Source organism: Papio anubis, chromosome X, assembly GCF_008728515.1.
Source record: "Papio anubis isolate 15944 chromosome X, Panubis1.0, whole genome shotgun sequence".
In the NCBI taxonomy this organism is placed as follows: domain Eukaryota; kingdom Metazoa; phylum Chordata; class Mammalia; order Primates; family Cercopithecidae; genus Papio; species Papio anubis.
In genome coordinates, this window is record NC_044996.1 from 18650136 (window position 1) to 18668812 (window position 18677).

The 18677-nt window shown below is 42.8% G+C and overlaps 1 protein-coding gene across 6 annotated transcripts in view; it reads right to left on the minus strand.

Annotated features, from left to right (window-relative positions):
* Positions 1-18677, minus strand: part of FHL1 (four and a half LIM domains 1) — a 68370-nt gene that overhangs the window by 38244 nt on the left and 11449 nt on the right. For 4 of the 6 annotated variants that reach the window (XM_003918332.4, XM_009198338.3, XM_003918329.3 and 1 more), the window contains exon 2: positions 3174-3247. The gene's annotated coding sequence lies outside the window, so the exon portion shown is untranslated. Of the gene's footprint in view, positions 1-3173; positions 3248-4871; positions 5026-9626; positions 9706-18677 lie in introns of those variants that run through there. The other 2 variants (XM_009198334.4, XM_009198335.1) reach the window with 2 other exon arrangements.

The following is an 18677-nucleotide window of genomic DNA, read 5'->3' on the forward strand; positions in this document are numbered from 1 at the left end:
CCAAATAATTCTGTAAACTAAAAGGCAGCCAAATGGAATAATTCTAAGTTTCTGAATAATAAAATTTATGATAAATACTGTACTAAAAGGGGATGCACCATCATTTAAAAGAACAAAATAGGCCGGGTGTGGTGGCTCACACCTGTAATCCCAGCACTTTGGGAGGACGAGGTGGGCGGATCCCTTGAGGTAAGGAGTTCGAGATCGGCTTGGCCAACATGGTGAAACCCCGTCTCCACTAAAAATACTAAAATTAGCTAGGCGTTGTCGCACGCATCTATAATCCCAGCTACTTGGGAGGCTGAGGCTGAGGCAGGAGAATCGCTTGAACCTGGGAGGCACAGATTGCAGTGAGCCGAGATCACGCCACTGCACTCCAGCTGGGTGACAGAGTGAGACTTCATCTCAAAAATAAATAAATAAATAAACAAGATATCCTCACGTGGAAACAGCAAAGCCCATTTTACTAAACTGTTCAATTATTCCAAACAAACATTTTAAAAATAGAGTGTGAAATGCACAGTTTACATTTATTTTCATTTTAGGGCCTTCGGGTCCCAGGGACAGCTGCATCCATGGCAATTACTGAATACTTTATTTGCACATGCTTATATAGAAGTGGCATAAATCATAGGCTCAAAAAGCAGAGTAGAGACGGGTACTTGGAACTGTACCCCTGCATCCATACCCGTCTACTGAATACTGGGCAATGTAATTGAGAAAAGCAACGCCATTTTCGGTTTCCTCGTCTGCAAAAGGGAAAATAATCTAGGCATGTCCCACCCTTGAAGAATATCAAACCCAAAATGTATTTTTTGTTGTTTTTGTGCTCACCACTACATTCCTGCCCTCGCCCATAGTAGGGCTGAAAGAATGAATGAATAAAAGAAAGGAAGAAAGAACACAAGATGCAATTGTGTAATCTTACATATTTCTGTTACAGGGACACAGAATTTAACAGATTTGGCTGGGCGCAGTGGCTCACGCCTGTAATCCCAGCACTTTGGGAGGCCGAGGCGGGCGGACTGCTTGAGGCCAGGAGTTTGAGACCAGCCTAGCCAACATGATGAAACCCTGTCTCTACTAAAATTACAAAAATTAGCCAGGCATGGTGGTGTAGAGACGCCTGTGATCCCAGGTATTTGGGAGGCTGACGCAGGAGAATTGCTTGAACCTGAGGGATGGAGGTTGCACTGAGCCGGATCGCACCACTGCACTACAGCCTGAGCGACAGAGCAAGACTCCAAAAAATAAAAAATAAATTAAAAAAAAAAAAAAACAGAATTTAACAGATTCTATTCAACTGACACACCTGAGAAACTCGCTGCTCTAAAAAAAAAAAAAACCCAAGGACACCAAGTTTTGGTCAACATAAAGATGTCACTGGGGTGTGCTTGATATCATAAAACCACTTGAAATGTGTGCTTGAAAAACTTCGATTTAAATGTTCCATTTTAAGAATACAGCCCTTGTACACATGGTTTCTATCAAAGTTTTCTGCCGATAAAGCTGATCGAATTTGCAGATTGCTATGGAATTACTAGGGGCAAACAATGCATGTGAATAGCCAGGTCTCACCTGGCTGGCATTTCCAGCTGACGAGAGGATGTCTTCATATCTCCTTAAAGAATCTTTATATCTTTCTATCTCCCTTCTTTATATCTCCTTAAAGAATCTAGCCTCTTTTATGTGGGAAAATAAAAATAAGAACTGGGAAAGGGCACAGCGTTTAAATCTCTGCTCTTTCAATAGGGTTCACCCTCAGTGGAGGCTGATAAGAGAGTCACAGCCTCCTACTTGAGCCAAAGCAGATTGTTGGTTTTCTCTATTGGGGTTAGATCTGTAGATTTGTATTTTTTGAAGATGGGTTTCTATCATTTTTTTTTTTTTAAGCTTGAAAACAACCATTACAGGTAAAGGCTATGAATGAGAGCTATGGCAGGATTTAGACCCAAAAATGAAGATTCCATCTCCAGCAGCAGAGGGAAGCTGATGAAAGCTTTTATCACTGAGTCTGCTTCAAGCCCCAGGGCCTTGGAAGGACTTACAACTATCACCATAATTAATGAAATGGATAAAATTCAGGTTTAGCATTTCTAAAAGTTTGTCCTATGCTTTTTACTATTTAAGGTTTAATACATTTAGGTATTTGAAGAGATATTTTAAAACCTGGGGGGAATTCTGCAGCAAGTAGACATAACAAAGGCAATTCTTGTCACCTGGTGAGCGTGTACCCTAACTGAAATCTAGGTATCTACACTGACCATGTGGCTGCGTGCAGGGGTGGGCAGGGTGAAGGTGAAGGCAAAAACGCAGCAACCTTTTGAGGGATGAAATGGCACATCCTGACAGGTACAGTGCTGGCAAAGGTTACATCCCCTCTTTTGAGCGCACGGAGACCGGGGCACAAAAAAGGAGGAACCATCCCTGTATTGTGCCTGGATGAGCCTTCTCTTAGATGCCTTCCTTTCATTATTTTCAAAGGTCAATGTCCCTCTCTCAAAGAGAAAACTGAGGAACCCTGAGTCATCACAGAGTATAAACAAGTCACTGTGGCTAAATGAAGAGGACAGAGAATGCTTATCCAATATAAGCATTGGAAGGTCTTACTCAACCTGGTTTCCCACAGGTTGTTCTGAACTTGAGGGCATATCAGAAGAAAATCTCCTGGACCCTATTAATGTCACCCAGCAGAAGCACTCTTTGGCCTTCTATCACCAGATTTTGCAGTGCCAGTCCTGTACCCTGGCTCCTTCCACCCACGGAGAAAGATTCCTAAGAGCAGATCAGGTCAACCTAACCTCCTGGCTGGCAGCAGAAGTCTCCCCCATCCCATCCCAGTATTTGCTCCATGTAGCTTTCCTGCTCCCTACTGTTCATGCAGCGACATTAGCAGATCTTTATTTTCAAGCAGACCTTCAAATAGTTCTGTTGTGCCTGGCAAATTCCCTTTTCATATGCCCAGGTTGAAAGCAAATGAGATTTTCCCTTGAAAAGACATTCTCCCCGAGAGCTAATATTTAGGGTAAGCAGTGACATTGGTTGGGTCAATTAAAATGAACCTTCTGAAACCTCCTGTACAAATAAGGCCCTTTGTACAATGCCGCCCTTAATACCACAACTTGGAAGGTTGGAGATCAGTGTGAGAATTTGTGGCAATTACTAAAACTTACCTCACGCTGAATGTGTGGCAGATAGGATGTATTCAGCAAGGGCTGGATACGGTTGAGAACAACTTCCAAGGCGCCTAAGTTAGGGGAAAAAATGAGAATCAAGAGGCAAAGTTACCTTTTAGAAACAAAGTTCTGAATTCTAAAAAAATAAAAGTCAACTTTCTTTGAAATGGCTCATGGTAACACATTCTACTTTGTATTTACAACCCTTAGAGTTAAAGGAAAACTGCCAAGATGTTCTGCATATTTCTCCAAATGTCTGTTTATCATATAACATGAGCACTGGCAGTGGATCTGGCTCCCTCATTATCAAGCTGTATTAGCTCAAACACTCAGCATTGTTAGGGGAGTGAGCTCATGGCCTATTTCAGTTTTAAATTAACATTTGGCAATCACCCGGGTAATCAAAACAAATGACTCAGTCGTTTAGAATAGATTTATTAGTTGAGCCTTTTTTTTTTTTCTCTCTCTCTCTCTCTTTTAACATCTTTAGAATATTTTGCCACAGGAGGGCTCTGATCCAGCCAGAATGTAGAGCACAAGTCACCAGAGGAATATTTAGAGGGGTTGCCATGGAGACGAGGTGCCCTGTGACCGCTGAAGTTATCTCCAATCAACAGCAGGATTAGGATGCAGACTAGTGGGCAGGCTCATCCCAGGGCCAGGGTTCTGCAGCACTAGGCAACAGGGGTGCCCTGTGCCTTTCCCATCCCTGACACAAATATGGCCCGCTACGACACGCTGCCCTCCCCAAGCCTGTGCAACCTCCCCACAGGCCCAATCACATCACTACCTTCCGCCCCCAACCCCACGATTTTTATTCAGAAAGGACTGGCTGGGGCAAAGGAGAAAGGGAGTGTGATCATTGTATTATGCCAAAAGTGTGAAATCCTAGAATTCATACCAAATGCCGCTTTTAGATCAACTATGAAAATGTACATGAGCGAATGAAATCTGAGGAAAAGACAGTGCCCTGGGCGGGGGACCCGGTCTGTTTTTTCACTGCTCTATCCCCACACCCAGGTCAGTGCCTGGAAGACAGGAAGCTCTCAAGAAGTATCGATGGAAACAGGGCAAAAATAAACCCAGGATTACAACCAGGTGTGTAACCACCCCTCCCACCCCACCCTCCAACCACTTCCAGGCTGATCTTCACACAGGCAGTGGTTATAGATGGAAAAACCGTTAATGTGCTGGTAAATAAACAGCTGAGACAGTTGGTTCACTAGGCTAATGGGTTCATCTGTTTAGAGATCCTGACGATGATTGTCAGGATCGGCGTCAGGAAGACAGGGCTGAAGACAGTGCTTCCCAACTCAAAATGGATAAATCTGCTGACTATAGGGACAGAGTTCTTGTCTGTCAGGCCAAAAGCCTGGAGGAAGGCAAATTTTGTGCTCATGGTTAAGCACTAATATTTGAAAGCAAATGTTTTCAAGTGACTTAATTCAAAGGAACACTTTCTAGTTTTCCTCCCACCTGTACTTAAGTAGAGACAATATTTCCATATTCTATCATATGAATCTGGATTGTTTCATGTTAGCTTTTGTTTGTCCTGAAAAATGTTAAGTATCTTGGTGGCAGGAACAAAAATCATTATTTCATTTCTATCTCCCGGTACTTAGCATGGTATGTTTACACAAAAGGCTTTACTCCATCTCATCTCCCATCACTACACTACACTCATATAGAACTCACTGTTTCTAGAAGATTCCACATCCTCTCATGCAGCTGCAGAAGGAATGCAGCATGGCACAGCTATTCACAGCAGGGGCACCAGAGTCAGACTGCCTGAGCTCAAATACTGGCTCCGCCTCATATTACCTGTCCAGCCTCTATGAGCATCATAATGGCCACCTACCTCATAGAGGTACGGAGGTACATCCATGTAAAGCATTTAGCAGTGCCGCCCCCAGACAAGCTACCCATTGAATGTTAAATACATACTTATTACTGTTATCATAGCAGGCAAAGAGTCAAACTGTTACCAAACATGGACAATGATTTCACATGCCACCACAAACGCTTGACACTAAACATATCTCTCTTTCGATTTAATCCAACTGAAGCTTCAAACCTGAATCTGTCACACACTAGCCTTATCATATTTTATCTTACTCACCCTTCTGGAATTGATTTTTCCTAGAGATAGGTACAATTCATACTGATTCTACTTGATGGAATCTGGTTCTCTTTTTCAAGAACCAGAAACACTTCCTTCCTAACATTCCCACCTTGCCAATGACTTCCTTGTCATCTCTCTGTGTGTTCCTCACCTCTGCACATTCCAGCTTGAAAGGGCTACAGGTGGGGAAGGGACAGGGAAAGTGTCTTCCAGTAACCAGATTGGGACCCTGGCTATTCTTTTCAGAAAACATTGTCGTATTCTATCATATGAATCTGGATTGGTTCATGTTAGGTTTTGTTAGTCCTGTAAGATGTTAGTTAAGTATCTTGGTGGCAGGGACAAAAAAAAAATATATCTCATTTTGGCTGGGTGTGGTGGCCCCCACCTGTAATCCCAGCACTTTGGGAGGCTGAGGTGGGTGGATCACGAGGTCAGGACATCAAGACCATCCTGGCCAACATGGTGAAACCCTGTATCTACGGAAAAAATACAAAAATTAGCCAGGCATGGAGGCGTGCACCTGTAGTCCCAGGTACTCAGGAGGCTGAGGCAGAGGTTGCGGTGAGCCGAGACCACGCCACTGCACCCCAGCCTGAGTGACAGAGCAAGACTCCATCTCAAAAAAAAAAAAAAAAAAGTCTCTCATTTTCACTTCTATCTCCCAGTACTTAGCATGGTATGTTTACACAGAAGGCTTTACTCCATCTCATCTCCCACCACCACACTCCACTCATATAGAACTCTCTGTTTCTAGAAGATTCCACACCCTTTTATGCAGCTGCGGAAGGAATGCAGCATGGCACAGCTGTTCACAGCAGGGGCACCAGAGTCAAGACTGCCTGAGCTCAAATACTGGCTCCGCCTCATATTACCTGTCCAGCCTCTATGAGCATCATAATGGCCACCTACCTCATAGAGGTAAGGAGGTACCTCCATGTAAAGCATTTAGCAGTGCCTCCCCCACACAAGGTACCCATTGAATGTTAAATACATACTTATTACTGTTATCATAGCAGGCAAAGACTCAAACTGTTATCAAACGTGGACAATGATTTCACATGCTGCCACAAACACTTGACACCAAATATACCTCTTTCGATTCAATCTAACTGAAGCTTCAAACCTGAATCTGTCACACACTAGCCTTATCATATTTCACCTTACTCACCCTTCTGGAACTGATTTTTCCTAGAGATGGGTACAATTCATACTGATTCTACTTGAGGGAATCTGGTTCTCTTTTTCAAGAACCAGAATCACTTCCTTCCTAAGATTCCCACCTTGCCAATGGCTTCCCTGCCATCTCTCTGTGCGTTCCTCACCTCTGCACATTCCAGCTTGGAAGGGTTACAGGTGGGAAAGAGACAGGGAAAGTGTCTTCTAGTAACCAGACTGGGACCCTGGCTATTCTTTGCAGAAGACATTGTCATATTCTATCATATGAATCTGGACTGGTTCATGTTAGGTTTTCTTAGTCCTGTAAGATGTTAAGTATCTTGGTGACAGGCACAAAAAAAAATCTCTCATTTTGGCTGGCTGTGGTGGCTCGCACCTGTAATCCCAGCACTTTGGGAGGCTGAGATGGGTGGATCACGAGGTCAGGAGATCAAGACCATCCAGGCCAACATGGTGAAACCTCTTCTCTACTGAAAAAACACAAAAATTAGCCTGGCATGGTGGTGTGCACCTGTAGTCCCAGGTACTCTGGAGGCTGAGGCAGGAGAATTGCTTGAACCTGGGAGGTAGAGGTTGCGGTGAGCCAAGATCGTGCCACTGCACTCCAGCCTGAGCGACAAAGCAAGACTCCATCTCAAAAACAAACAAACAAAAAGTATCTCATTTCATTTCTATCTCCCAGAACTTAGCATGGTACGTTTACACAAAAGACTTTACTCCATCTCATCATCCATCACCACACTCCACTCCTATAGAATTCACTGTTTCTAGAAGATTCCACACCCTTTCATGCAGCTGTGGAAGGAATGCAGCATGGCACAGCTGTTCACAGCAGGGGCACCAGAGTCAGACTGCCTGAGCTCAAATACTGGCTCTGCCTCACATTACCTGTCCAGCCTCTATGAGCATCATAATGGTCACCTACCTCATAGAGGTAAGGAGGTACCTCCATATAAAGCATTTAGCAGTGCCTGCCCCACACAAGGTACTCATTGAATGTTAAATACATACTTATTACTGTTATTATAGCAGGCAGAGAGTCAAACTGTTATCAAACGTGGACAATGATTTCACATGCTGCCACAAACGCTTGACAGCAAATACACCTCTCTTTCAATTCAATCCAACTGAAGCTTCAAACCTGAATCTGTCACACACGAGCCTCATCATATTTCATCTTACTCACCCTTCTGGAATTGATTTTTCCTAGAGATGGGTATAATTCATACCAATTCTACTTGAGGGAATCTGGTTCTCTTTTTCAAGAACCAGAATCACTTCCTTCCTAAGATTCCCACCTTGCCAATGGCTTCCCTGCCATCTCTCTGTGTGTTCCTCACCTCTGCACATTCCAGCTTGGAAGGGTTACAGGTGGGGAAGGGACAGGGAAAGCGTCTTCTGTAACCAGATTGGGATCCTGGCTATTCTTTGCGGAAAACATTGTCATATTCTATCATATGAATCTGGATTGGTTCATGTTAGGTTTTCTTAGTCCTGTAAGATGTTAAGTATCGTGGTGGCAGGGACAAAAAAAAAAAAATCTCTCATTTTGGCTGGGTGTGGTGGCTCACACCTGTAATCCCAGCACTTTGGGAGGCTGAGGTGGGTGGATCACAAGGTCAGGAGATCAAGACAATCCTGGCCAACATGGTGAAACCCTATATCTACCGGAAAAACACAAAAATTAGCCAGGCATGGTGGCGTGCACCTGTAGTCCCAGGTACTCAGGAGGCTGAGACAGGAGAATTCCTTGAACCTGGGAGGCAGAGGTTGCCGTGAGCCGAGATCATGCCACTGCACACCAGCCTGAGCAACAAAGCAAGACTCCATCTCAAAAAAAAAAAAAAAAAGTCTCTCATTTTCACTTCTATCTCCCAGTACTTAGCACGGTACGTTTACACAAAAGGCTTTACTCCATCTCATCTCCCACCACCACACTCCACTCATAGAACTCACTGTTTCTAGAAGATTCCACACCCTTTTATGCAGCTGCGGAAGGAATGCAGCATGGCACAGCTGTTCACAGCAGGGGCACCAGAGTCAGACTGCCTGAGCTCAAATACTGGCTCCGCCTCATATTACCTGTCCAGCCTCTATGAGCATCATAATGGCCACCTACCTCATAGAGGTAAGGAGGTACGTCCATGTAAAGCATTTAGCAGTGCCTCCCCCACACAAGGTACTCATTGAATGTTAAATACATACTTATTACTGTTATCATAGCAGGCAAAGACTCAAACTGTTACCAAACGTGGACAATGATTTCACATGCCGCCACAAACGCTTGACAGCAAATATACCTCTCTTTCGATTCAATCTAACTGAAGCTTCAAACCTGAATCTGTCACACACTAGCCTTATCATATTTCATCTTACTCACCCTTCTGGAATTGATTTTTCCTAGAGATGGGTACAATTCATACTGATTCTACTTGAGGGAATCTGGTTCTCCTTTTCAAGAACCAGAATCACTTCCTTTCTAAGATTCCCACCTTGCCAATGGCTTCCCTGCCATCTCTCTGTGTGTTCCTCACCTCTGCACATTCCAGCTTGGAAGGGTTACAGGTGGGGAAGGGACAGGGAAAGTGTCTTCTAGTAACCAGACTGCGACCCTGGCTATTCTTTGCAGAAGACATTGTCATATTCTATCATATGAATCTGGATTGGTTCATGTTAGGTTTTCTTAGTCCTATAAGATATTAAGTATCTTGGTGGCAGGGACAAAAAAAAATCTCTCATTTTGGCTGGCTGTGGTGGCTCACACCTGTAATCCCAGCACTTTGGGAGGCTGAGATGGGTGGATCACGAGGTCAGGAGATCAAGACCATCCTGGCCAACATGGTGACACCCTGTCTCTACTGAGAAAATACAAAAATTAGCCAGGCATGGAGGCGTGCGCCTGTAGTCCCACGTACTCAGGAGGCTGAGGCAGGAGAATTCCTTGAGCCTGGAAGGCGGAAGCTGTGGTGCATGGAGATTGTGCCACTGCACTCCAGCCTGAGTGACAGAGCAAGACTCCATCTCAAAAAAAAAAAAAAAAAAGTATCTCATTTCATTTCTATCTCCCAGTACTTAGCATGGTATGTTTACACAAAAGGCTTTACCCCATCTCATCTCCCATCACCACACTCCACTCATATAGAACTCACTGTTTCTAGAAGATTCCACACCTTTTCCTGCAGTTGGAGGAGGAATGCAGCATGGCACAGCTGTTCACAGCAGGGGCATCAGAGTCAGACTGCCTGAGCTCAAATACTGGCTCCGCCTCATATTACCTGTCCAGCCTCTACCAGCATCATAATGGCCACCTACCTCATAGAGGCAAGGAGGTACGTCCATGTAAAGCATTTAGCAGTGCCTCCCCCACACAAGGTACCCATTGAATGTTAAATACATACTTATTACTGTTATTATAGCAGGCAAAGAGTCAAACTGCTATCAAACGTGGACAATGATTTCACATGCTGCCACAAACGCTTGACACCAAATATACCTCTCTTTCGATTTAATCCAGTTGAAGCTTCAAACTTGAATCTGTCACACACTAGCCTTATCTATCATATTTCATCTTACTCACCCTTCTGGAATTGATTTTTCCTAGAGATGGGTACAATTCATACCGATTCTACTTGATGGAATTTGGTTCGCTTTTTCAAGAACCAGAATCACTTCCTTCCTAAGATTCCCACATTGCCAATGGCTTCCCTGCCATCTCTCTGTCTGCTCCTCACCTCTACACGTTCCAGCTTGGAAGGGCTAGAGGTGGGGAAGGGACAGGGAAAGTGTCGTCTAGTAACCAGACCAAACCCTGGCTATCCTTTCCAGAAAGTCCTTGCATTTCATGCTCTCTGACACCCTCCAGAGGGCAGAAGAAAGAAAGGCCCAAAGGCTGAGGAGGCAAAGCTCTCACATGGGATCCAACTCAGGCCCATGCCGGAGCAGTCTTCCTTCCATAGTTCATGGTTTCACCACCCAGAATTAGTCCACAAAGAAGGAGAAATATTGGCAGTCAGATCTGAACTGCCTTTGTATCTCCATTTCACTTTATCGTCTGTACTAGCATGTCCCACTTAACATTAGGTGGGGTCGTGAGGCTGAAGACACTTGTGGTGGGTATATTTGTGTGTACTTTTCAATCTGCAGCGTGTAACTGTGTCTCTGACCAGAACATCATGTAAATTATGTTGACAATATTGTGCAAGGTAAAGAAAAAAAACAAAACAGCACCCAAACACACTGGGTAAGATGACAGCAAAATAATCCAAAATAAAGCTCAAACACTTTAGGGTTAGTCATGCTTTCAAAGAGATCATGATAATCGTATCCCACCGTGACAGAATTAATAAGTGAAAATAGACAAACCTCTTATATTATTCCAGAAGAAGCCAAGAGTTACTTTTTAGTGACATTTAACACATACAATCACTCTCCTTCAGGTTTAGCAAAAGTATTGTGGTCATGGACACTGCGGACCCTTATCACTACTGACAACCAAGCTTCAGTGATCCCCACATCACCAATCAATTGGATGAATTACGTGGAAAAGAAAATCTAGTGACAACAGCTGTTTGAATGAACTAAAAGAAGAGTCGAATCAATCAAAAGAGATGATCCCCCACAGACTCATTGTCTCCTCTCAATTCTTTGAATGTGATTGTCATGGTAACGACTCCTTAATCACGTCCTTCAGAATATTCTCTCCTACCCAAGAAATCAAAGAACAGTGAATTCCAAACATCTTCTTAATTAGGTACACTTGTGATGGTACTGGGCGGCACAGACTTCTCATTTACCTCACTTTTATTCAAATACTTATGCTACTATAAAGGTCAGAAACAGTGGCATGTGCACCATTAAAAACACATTTTAAATGTTTGCCATAAAAGGCAATAATAAATACAACTGAGATAGCCACTGGCTCATTTTCTTTAACAAAAGAACTGGTAAACTGGCTCTCATTTGGCAAAATACTTTATTGAAAATAAGCAGTACAGATTAAATATGCCTCATTTTTAATAATTCCAACACAATCAAGATCCACAACATAATCAAATCTTTAACAGTATATTCATGTAATAAACAAGCAAAAACTAGAAGGATATTACCAGTTATAGAAATACAATAAAGTCCAGTTTTGTGTCCTTATATTTAGTATAGAGTATTATCTGGTGATATATTCTATACTCTGTCTGGAAGATCATTTGCTCTACATATTTCTATATTTATTTTATATGACATAATCATAATATTCCTCACAATTTGGAAAGACAGGAATTATCCTTATCCAGTTTGGGAAAAGATGGGTTATATTTTTAAAAGTTATCTAGTAGATATAATAAAAATTTCAAGTTGTGATTAGTCCAGATTTTTCTGCAGATTTTTGCACTTCCTTCAAAAACTAAAGTGCACACATTTACCAAAGTTGGAGTAGTGAGTCATTTTTAACTCTGCATAGGAATATATGCAACCCTTTAAAATACTGAGTCTGCTTTCATAGATTTTCAAATTAGTAAATAAAAAGTGTCTTTCCTTCCAGATGTGGCATGACTAGAAACAAACAAAAGGCCCCACCATGCCCTAAATAGATACCAAGGAGCTCTTTCTGTGAGCCATTTCTGGATGCAAATTTAAATAATTTTTGGTCATAAAGGAAGAATAAGTATATTGGGGGAAAAACACAAAGGGACAAATATATATATATTTTTAACTGGAATATTAAAGCCTTAAGAATACTTATGAATAAAAAGGCCATCAAAAATAGAATAGAGGCAAGCAGCAGTGGTGCATGCCTGGAATCCCAGCACTTCGGGAGGTCGAGACCAGCCTGGCCAACATGGTGAAGCCCCATCTCTAGTAAAAATACAAAAATGAGCCAGACATAGTGGTGCGCACCTGTTAATTCCAGCTACTTGGGAGGCCGAGACATAAGAATCACTTGAACCCAGGAGGCAGAGGTTGCAGTGAGCTGGGATTGCACCACTGCACTCCAGCCTGGGTAACAGAGCAAGACTGGGTCTCAAAAAAAAAAAAAAAAAAATAGAGGCAACTACAGTTATCAAGCACAAAGAACAAATTGGAACAAAGCAGAAACACAAGTCAAATGGCAAAATCTAGCAAGAAAAATGGAGCAGCAAATATTTGCTAAAGTCAAAGTAAAACCTTGAAATTCTTGTCCTTTGCCCTAATGTTCAATGGTATTTTTGTTTTGTTTTAAAAATGTGAAGACTGATGTCCTCTCAATGACTATTACAGCAGCTCCCAAATAAAACAAATGATAAAATAAAAACTTACTTAATTGACTGATAGGCTTGAATTACTCATTGCCAAGTTTACAACTTTCCCACAACTCCAAGCATTCTTTCCTTTAAAGAAAAACAACATTTTTTCCCTCTGACATGATGACCATGAGTAGCTTTTGAGGTGACTATAATTCTGTATAGAATAACTTGCTGTGGATCACCTCCGCATTATAACTCCTAAATCAAAGCAACAAAAAACAAAGAATTGTACAGATCCATACATGACAATTTTGCCAGATGCATTTAGAGAGCACTGGCCCTCCCATAAGTCTGAGAGGAACTCCTGAACCAAAGACATTCTAACACTGCTGTCACCCCAGCGACCATCACCAAACCCTGCCCATTTTTCCTGCAAAAGAGCCTTCATACATTTTCTTCCTTATAATTTCATTTCTATGGTCCTAATTGGGCCCATTATCACTTCACACCAGACTATTTCATCAGTTTCTTAACTATGGATATGCCCTCTTCTTCATATAGCTAGCGTCAGAATCATCTCTCAAATGTTCCACCTCGAATGTATCACTCCCATTGCCAAAAACCTTTCTCCATTGTAATCTAAAGGCCAAGTTTCTTAGAGTGAAATTCAAGCCTCTGGCTTTGGCTGACTCCCTGCATCTGAGGTTCATTGCCGCTACAGAATGACAGAAGTCTTGGCTCATGCCACTTTCCCCTACGCCAGTGATTCTCAAACTTGGCTGCACCTGGGGAGCCAAAGCAACTAGTGATGCCTGGGTGCCTGCTACGGTTTTTATGTGTCCAAGATTCAGGTGTTGAATCTTAATGGCCAATGTGATGGTATTGACAGGTGGGGCCTTTAAGAGGTGGGGTGATTAAACTGCGAGGGCTCCTACCTCGTGGATGGGATTAAAGCTTAAAGAGAGCCTTTGGCTCTCTTGCCCTTCTGCCTTCCGCCACATGAGGGCAGGGCGTTCCTCCCCTCTGGAGGCTGGAGCAGTAAAGTGTCATCTTGGAAGCAGAGAATAGCCCTTACCAATCGAACCTGTTTGCACCTTGACCTTGGACTTTCCAGTCTCCAGAACCGTGAGAAATAGATTTCTGTTCTTTATAAGGTACCCAGTCTCAGATATTCTATTATAGCAGCACAAAGTCAGTGCCCCACCCCCAACAAAGTTCCCCTAGATGAATCTATTGTATGGCAGAAGCTGAGAATCACTGCCCCAAATTCCTATAGCCTGTAATTGTCAGACTTTATTGTGCCTCAAAAATCTCCTGAGAGAGGACCTTGTTAGGACACAGATGGCTGGGCCCCATCCCCAGTGTTTCTGATTCCCTAGATCTGGAGTGGGGCCCATGAAAGTTGCATTTCTAACAAGCTCCCAGGTGATAGCTCACTGCAGCCTCCTGGGCTCATGTGATCCTCCACCCTCAGCCTCCTGAATAACAGGGACTACAAACACACATCACCTTACCAGGCTAATTTTTTGTATTTTTTGTAGAGACAGAGTCTCACCACGTTGCCCAGGCTGGTCTGGAACTCCTGGGCTCAAGCTTCCGTTTTCCAGAATCTCTTCCACATTTATGAATCAATCCACAGAATATCTTAAGAGATGATCTCGTTCATTTGCCTTTTTATAAACTGAGACCCAGAGTGGGGAGATGATTTGCCCAAAGGTTCCAATGCTTAGTGGCAGAACTTGGGCTAGGATTCAAAACTCCTGACTCCCTCCCCACACCCTACACAGTTCAAAACTCTTTCCACCACATCCTTCATGTGTCTTTAACAGTTTCTCCAATTAGAATGGGTGTTCTTTGCTTGAAGAGATCGCTAGTATTTTGAGAAAAGGTCTCTCTCTGTCGGCCAGGCTGGAGTGGAGTGGCACAATCTCAGCTAACTGCCACCTCCATCTCCTAGGTTCAAGTGATCCTCTTGCCTCAGCCTCCCGAGTAGCTGGGACCACAGGCAGACGCCACCATGCCCAGCTAATTTTTGTATTTTTAGTAGAGATGGGGTTTCACCATATTGTCCAGGCTGGTCTCAAAGTCCTGACCTCAAGTGATCCGCCCACCTCGGCCTCCCAAAGTGCTGGGATTACAGGCGTGAGCCACCACGCCCGGCCTTGAAGAGATCACTGTTGTTTTAAGGCTCCCCACAGCATCTAGCAAACCTAGCCAAGTGCCTTCTCCTTAGAGTAAGCACTCGATAAATACTTTTTATTTCATCTTACTAAGTACTCAGCCCCATACTTTTCCTAAATTGTCATTGGCACTCCATGAACTGTTTCCTTACACTTCAGCAACTGGGCAGCTCTGCTCCCATCAACTAGCCCTGGAGCAAATCCTTCACATCAGCATGCATGCTGCCATTAACTGCTATAGGGATAATCATAAACACATAAGGAAAATTTAGGGGGGTTTTAAAGTCGCAGGAATGATAATTAAGTGTGTAAGGTGACAAAATTCAACTTTCAAATTGTATGTCAGAAAACATTTACGACATACCCTAAGTCTCATTTAATACCGAAAAAACCACTGCAGCAGTAACAATCTGGCAGTCCAAGAATTATAAAGTATGTTGCTCTGGTACTTTGAATACTTCAGCCAATTATTTTCATGCTGAGACCCTCCTGGTTCCTTAACAGAAAATTCAAAGGTAGCTGGATTAAGGATAAAGAGGAGACAGAGGGAGGGGAAGATGAAGAGGAGCCAATAGGTGGCAAGCAGCAGGTGGGTGAGCAGCAAGGGGGCAAAAAGATGCTGTCACATGCCTGTCCCACAAGCCACTGCCACTACACCTCCTCAGTCCTTCCAGATACTTACAGTAGTTAGGGAGCATGACTATGCTAGGCCTAATGACTAACCCAGCCTGTCTATACCTGGGAAACAAACATATTATGATTGGGTTAGATGGTGACTTTTGCCATTTTTCCAATCAACAGGAATTGCAGTAAAGTCACGTCAGCTGCAGGATTTGGTATCGATTGTGAAGCTGACTGAAAGAAATCCAGTGGCAGTGCCACCATTTGGCTCACTACTGGCATCAAGTGACCAGTTAGCCTGGCCACTGAACTGGAATCCCAGCTTCCATCATGAAATGGGACTTGAGGAAGAAGTTATTTTTATCCTCTTTCTCCCCTTCCTCATCAAAATCTGCTTCTAACAGGTGGTACCGCATATATAGTCAATTCAGGCAACCAATGAAATTAAGAAAAATAAAACTTTGTCTGACAATAGATGTAACAATGAGTATACCTGACAAATCTGTACACAAAGAATTATTTCCAATATACAAAATAAAGTTTAATAAGCTAAACAAGCCAGGAGTTTGAGACCAGCCTGAACAATATAGCGAGACCCTGCCTCTACAAAACTAAAACATTAGCTAGGTGTGGTGATGCACACCTGTAGTCCCAGCTACGCAGGAGGCTGAGGCAGAGGGATTACTTGCGCCCAGGAGGTCAAGGCTGCAGTGAGCCACAATCGTCACTGTGCTCCAGCCTGTGTAACAGAGCAAGACAGAGTTTCAAAAAAAAAAAAAAAAAAAAAACTAAACAGAGGAACTCTATAACCAACTCTTCCCTTTATTGGTATCTTTCAGCTAATCACATGAACTATGAGATTTTTCACCCCAGGTCTTATCACAGACCTGACAGACAACCACTTCTTTAAGATACGCAGTGTTTGAGTTATGGCTCCCATTTGCCTTCTAATCCTTAATGGCTTCTCAGTCCTTTTTCTTTCCCTTTGCAGCTGCAATGCCCCTCTCAGACCTGATCCTCCCCTCAGCCCCACTACCACTTACCACAGAATGTTCTGTTCTCACAGCCAACTCAGGAAAGCAATGCGTACTTGTAATTGCCCATCATAGTTACCCAGGTCCAATATAAAGAAACTATTTACATTAATGGCTATAAAAACTGAATGTTTTCACACACGTTTACTGTAGAGCTGGCCATATTGAGTAAGTGCATGGAAGTTCGGGCATTGGGTCTACGCTCCTACAAGCCATGTAATAACAGCCTTTGGCCCAAAGCAATTGAACTCTGACCTGGATATTGGCTTGGAGTTGGCATAAGCTCACCAACTGTCACTGTTGCTAATGATACCACAAATGCAAGGGTCAAAAAGGGCCCACTGGGTTGTAGGGCAGGGGATTTGCAAAATCTGGGACTCCACTGCAAAGATGGCATGATGTTTCAAGGGTGGCATGTGAAGTCCCAACCCAGTGCTCCCACTGACCTATCTACTGACTATTGTGCAACTAGACATAGCATTGGAGGTACTGGGCAGCTCTCCTGGAACCTCATACTTCCCCTTTTCAGGGGCTCATGCCACAGGTTACATCACTCAACAAGAAACACACCTCTTATTTCACTCATTCTGAAAAACAAACACTGGAATGAATTTATTTATTTATTTATTTATTTATTTATTTATTTATTTAAAACAGGGTCTCACTCTGTCTCCCAGGCTGGAGTGCAGTGGCGCGATCTCGGTTCACTGCAACCTCTGCCTACCGGGTTTAAGTGATTCTCCTACCTCAACCACCCGAATAGCTGGGAATACAGGCACATGCCACCACACCCGGCTAATTTTTGTATTTTTAGTAGAGACGGGATTTCATCATGTTGGCCAGGCTGGTCTCAAACTCCTGGCCTTAAGTGATTCACCCACCTCGGCCTCCCAGATTGCAGGGATTACAGGCATGAGCCTTTTAATTAGTAGACTATTTTTTGAGCAGTTTTAGGTTTACAGAAAAACTAAGTAGGAAGTACTGAGTTTCTGTATGCCTTCTTAGCATCCATCTCCCAGTTTCCCCTATTATTAACATCTTGTATTGATGTGGTACATTTGTCCCAATTGATAGGCCAACGTTAATACATTATAATGAACTAAAGTGTAGGGTTTACATTAGGGTTCATTCATTACGTTGTGCATTTTATGGGTTTTGACAAATGCTGAAGGGGTTCTTTATTATCTTTATGGCCCATTCTGAAAAACAATAAATCACCTTATCTCAGGACAATTTTAATTGCTTTACAGTTATCAAAGGATGTTTCCTAGGAATATTATAATGTAAACTATTCACTTATTTTTAATGATTCATGGTTTCAAAGACGGTCCATAACACAGCCCAGCAAGTATATTCAACTTTGATTATCCAAAAACCATCCTTTCACAACTCTCCAATCTCCAGTACAGCTCAAAACTGGAAAGGTGTGTGAAGAAGTGTTGGATCACAGGAGAAACAGCCTCCAAGACGCTATCTGGCACTTTGGAATTAGTCTGCTGCCCTCTCAGTCTGGAGATGTTTATAAAAATGGCTTTCTTGTGAGAAAGCAGAGCAGTGCAAGAGAAGTGGCATCAGGATATGGGAAAGACACGGAGGAGGAAAATCAGGGAAGGAAGATAGGGCAGAAACAGTAGAAATCTAGAGTGGCAAGAGGAGACTAGACGCATGCCAAAATAATAGCAACAGAACAGAGAGCCAGCGAGATAGTTTTTGACACTTGGATTTTTCTAGAAGTTGACAAACGAAGGGGCAAACTGCATCTCAATGCTGTAGCCTTTAAATTGCCCAATAATTATTAGTTCAATTAAATATATCAATGAGAATAATAACAGCATATGAAAAGCTTGTTTTTCACCTAAGTTTGTAAAGATAGTACACCTTTCATGCACAAAAAATTCCCTCTGAAGCCTTCAAATATTTTGGAATCCTCAAGGGATAGGGTTATTAATACATAGTAATTTTATACAGAAACATATATACACACACTAGCTGCAGGGATGGATGGATGAATGATTAGATAGGTAGGCAGAGAGACAGATAGATACATATAAAATCTTTATTCTCAGTCTTCATTTGTACTTTACATATAAGTACGAAGCAAAATTCAAATTTTATTTTTCCGGGTCTTGAGGGATTTGACATCTCAC